At 34.4% G+C, this 4,745-nt stretch overlaps 1 non-coding gene across 1 annotated transcript; it reads right to left on the bottom strand.

Moving 5' to 3' along the window:
- Positions 1 to 4,359: 4,359 nt before the first annotated feature.
- LOC112712570 (small nucleolar RNA R71) lies at positions 4,360 to 4,463 on the bottom strand. The gene has a single exon (XR_003157828.1). It is a non-coding gene; the product is annotated as a small nucleolar RNA R71 (small nucleolar RNA).
- Between the last annotated feature and the right edge of the window lie 282 nt (positions 4,464 to 4,745).

The raw sequence follows: 4,745 nt of genomic DNA, 5'->3' as shown, positions 1-4,745 counted from the left end.
TCAAAATACTCTAAATTCAATACAAGATAAACCGTCAAATTAGGGTTTATCAGGCTCCAAGATGCGCTTTGGGCATATCGGACAGCATACAAGACACCAATCAGGATGAGTCCCTTCCGCTTAGTTTATGGAAAGGCCTGTCACCTTCCAGTTGAGGTAGAGCACAAAGCCTTCTGGGCGGTAAAAGAATGCAATATGGAATTTGGGAAAGCCAGAGCTGAAAGGAAGCTGCAACTGCAAGAATTAGAAAACCTTGGCCTAGAAGCTTATGAGAACTTGATGAGCGGATAATTTATACGCTTTTTGGCGTTGTTTTTAGGTAGTTTTTAGTAGGATCTAGCTACGTTTAGGGATGTTTTCATTATTTTTTATGTAAAATTCACATTTCTAGACTTTACTATAACTTTGCGTGTTTTTTTGTGATTTCAGGTATTTTCTGGCTGAAATTGAGGGACCTGAGCAAAACTCTGATAAGAAGGCTGACAAAGGACTGCTGATGCTGTTGGATTCTGACCTCCCTGCACTCAAAATGCATTTTCTGGAGCTACAGAACTCCAAATGGCGCGCTCTCAACGGCGTTGTAAAGTAGACATTCAGAGCTTTCCATAAATATATAATAGTCCATACTTTATTCGAGATTTGATGACATAAACTGGCGCTCAACGCCAGTTCCATGCTGCATTCTGGAGTCAAACACCAGAAACACGTCACGAACCAGAGTTGAACACCAAAAACATGTTACAACTTGGCGTTCAACTCCAAGATAAGCCTCAGCTCGTGTAAAGATCAAGCTCAGCCCAAGCACATACCAAGTGGGCCCCGGAAGTGGATTTCTGCATCAATTACTTACTTCTGTAAACCCTAGTAGCTAGTCTAGTATAAATAGGACTTTTTACTATTGTATTAGATATCTTTGGTCTCAGTTTTATTTTATTATTCATCTTAGGAGACTATTGATCACGTTTTGGGGGCTGGCCATTCGGCCATGCCTGAACCTTCATCACTTACGTATTTTCAACGGTGGAGTTTCTACACACCATAGATTAAGGGTGTGGAGCTCTGCTGTACCTCAAGTTTCAATACAATTACTACTATTTTCTATTTAGTTCTGCTTGTTCTTATTCTAAGATATTCATTTCACTTCAACAAGATGAATGTGATGATCCGTGACACTCATCATCATTCTCACCTATGAACGTGTGACTGACAACCACTTCCGTTCTACCTTAGACCGGGCGCATATCTCTTGGATTCCTTAATCAGAATCTTCGTGGTATAAGCTAGAATTGATGGTGGCATTCATGGGAATCCGGAAAGTATAACCTTGTTTGTGGTATTCCGAGTAGGATTCCGGGATTGAATGACTGTGACGAGCTTCAAACTCGCGATTGTTGGGCATGATGACAAACGCAAAAGAATCAAGGGATTCTATTCCAACATGATCGAGAACCGACAAATGATTAGCCGTGCTGTGACAGAGCATTTGGACCATTTTAACTGAGAGGATGGGATGTAACCATTGACAACGATGATGCCCTACATACAGCTTGCCATGAAAAGGAGTAAGAAGGATTGGATGAAAGCAGTAAGAAAGCAGAGATTCAGAAGGAACACAGCACCTACATGCACTTATCTGAAATTCCCACTATTGAATTACATGAGTAACTCTATCTTTATTTTCTGTTTTATCTATTTACTATTCAAAAACTCCATAACATTTATTATCCGTCTAACTGAGATTTACAGGATGACCATAGCTTGCTTCATACCAACAATCTCTGTGGGATCGACCCTTACTCACGTAAGGTATTACTTGGACGACCCAGTGCACTTGCTGGTTAGTTGTGCAGAGTTGTGACTAAGTCTGATTCACGTTTGAGAGCGCTACCAAGTCTTTGGAGCCATTGTTGATGATCACAATTTCGTGTACCAAGTTTTTGGCGCCGTTGCCGTGGATTGTTCGAGTTTGGACAATTGACGGTTCATCTTGTTACTCAGATTAGGTAATTTTCTTTTTATTTTCTTTTCAAAAAGTTTTCAAAAATATTTTTCAAAATTTTTCCCTTTGTTTTCGAAAATTATTCAAAAAATTTTAAGAATGAATTCTAGAGTTTCATAGTAACATGTTGAAGCCTGACTAGCTGTAAAGCCATATCCAAATCCTTTTGGATTGAGGCTTCCACTTGTCAACATAACGGGTATGTATATGGAGTTGGATGAAATATCAGCTATTGCATGCCTGATTTATATATTCTAAAGCTGGCTGGCTATTAAACCATGCCCAACCCTTGGATTGGAGCTTTAGACTAACATTGAAAGATTCCTGGAATTCTTATTAAAATTTTTTGAATCTCTTAATTTCTTTTTCTATATGTTTTTCGAAAAAATAAAAGAAAAATACAAAAAAAATCATAAAATTATAAAAATAAAAAAAAATATTTTTGTGTTTCTTGTTTGAGTCTTGTGTCATGTTTTAAGTTTGGTATCAATTGCATGCTTTAAAAATATTTCTTGCATTTTTCGAAAATTCATGCACTCGTAGTGTTCTTCATGATCTTCAAGTTGTTCTTGGTAAGTCTTCTTGTTTGATCTTGATGTTTTCTTGTTTTGTATCTTTTGTTGTTTTTCATGTGCATCTTTGCATTCATATTGTCTAAGCATTAAAGATTTTTAAGTTTGGTGTCTTGCATGTTTTCTTTGCATCAAAAAATTTTTCAAAAATATGTTCTTGATGTTCATCATGATCTTCAAAGTGTTCTTGGTGTTCATCTTGACATTCATAGTGTTTTTGCATGCATCATTGGTATTGATTCATAATTTTCATGTTGTGAGTCATTTTTGTTGTTTTTCTCTCTCATCATTAAAAAAAAACTAAAAAATCAAAAAATTATCTTTTCCTTATTTCTCTCAAAAATTCAAAATTTTGGGTTGACTTGGTCAAAATTTTTTAAAATAAGTTGTTTTCTTATTAGTCAAGTCAAAATTTCAATTTTAAGAATCTTATCTTTTCAAACCTTTTTCAAAAATTAAATCTTTTTCATTTTTCTTATTAATTTTCAAAAATTCTTTAAAATATTTTTCAAAAATCTTTTTCTTAATTTTATCTTTATTTTCGAAAATTATGCTAACAATTAATATGATTGATTCAAAAATTTGAAGTTTGTTACTTTCTTGTTAAGAAAGGTTCAATCTTTAAATTCTAGAATCTTATCTTTTAGTTTCTTGTTAGTTAAGTAATTAATTTTAATTTTGAAAATTAAATCTTTTTCAACCATATCTTTTTATCATATCTTCTTATCATATCTTTTATATCATATCTTTTTCAAAATTTTATCTTTCTCAAAAAAATTGATTTCAAAATATCTTATCTAACTTCTTATCTTCTTATCTTTTCAAATTTGATTTTAATATCTTTTTCAACTAACTAATTAAATTTTTGTTTGTTTCTTATCTTTTTCAAAACTACCTAACAACCTTTCTCTCTCTAATTTTCGAAAATACCTCCCTCCTTTTCAAAAATTCTTTTCTAATTAATTAATTGTTTTAAATTTAAATTTTAATGTTATTTCTTATCTTTATTTTCGAAAATCATTTAACTCCTTTTCATAATTTAATTTTGAAAATTTCTCCCTCTCTCATCTTTTACTATTTATTTATTTATTCACTAACACTTCTCTTCATCTCAAATCACTACCTCTATCCTTACCCTTGTGTTTGGATTCTCCATTCTTCTTATTCCCTTTCTTCTTTTACTAATAATAAGGAACCTCTTTACTATGACATAAAGGATTTCTCTTCTTTTTTTGTTCTCTTCTCTTTCATATGAGTAGGAATAAGGAAAAATGCATTCTTGTTGAAGCTGATCCAGAACCTGAAAGGACTCTGAAGAGGAAACTAAGAGAAGCTAAATTACAACAATCCAGAGACAACCTTGCTGAAATTTTCGAACAAGAAAAGGAGATGGCAGCCGAACCCAACAACAATAATGCAAGAAGGATGCTTGGTGATTATACTACACCTACATCCAAGTTTGATGGAAGAAGCATCTCAATTCCTGCCATTGGAGCAAATAATTTTGAGCTGAAACCTTAATTAGTTGCTCTAATGCAACAAAACTGCAAGTTTCATGGACTTCCATCAAAAGATCCCTACCAGTTCTTAACTGAGTTCTTGCAGATCTGTGAGACTGTTAAGACTAATGGAGTAGATCCTGAAGTCTACAGGATCATGCTTTTCCCTTTTGCTGTAAGAGACAGAGCTAGAGCATGGTTGGACTTTCAACCTAAAGATAGCCTGGACTCCTGGGATAAGCTGGTCACGGCCTTCTTGGCTAAGTTCTTTCCTCCTCAAAAGCTAAGCAAGCTTAGAGTGGATGTTCAGACCTTCAAACAAAAAGATGGTGAATCCCTCTATGAAGCTTGGGAAAGATACAAACAGATGACCAAAAGATGTCCTTCTGACATGTTTTCAGAATGGACCATGATAGATATATTCTATTATGGTCTATCTGAGTTCTCTAAGATGTCATTACACTATTCTACAGGTAGATCCATTCACCTAAAGAAAATGCCTGCAGAAGCTCAAGAACTTATTGACATGGTTGCAAACAACCAGTTCATGTACACTTCTGAGAGGAATTCTGTGAATAATGGGACGCCTCAAAGGAAGGGAGTTCTTGAAATTGATGCTTTGAATGCCATTTTGGCTCAGAACAAAATGTTGACTCAGCAAGTCAACATGATTTC

The sequence above is a fragment of the Arachis hypogaea genome, chromosome 1, assembly GCF_003086295.3.
Source record: "Arachis hypogaea cultivar Tifrunner chromosome 1, arahy.Tifrunner.gnm2.J5K5, whole genome shotgun sequence".
Classification (NCBI taxonomy): Eukaryota; Viridiplantae; Streptophyta; class Magnoliopsida; order Fabales; family Fabaceae; genus Arachis; species Arachis hypogaea.
Note: the sequence above shows the minus strand (reverse complement) of the source record. Positions and strands in the feature narration are given on the sequence as shown.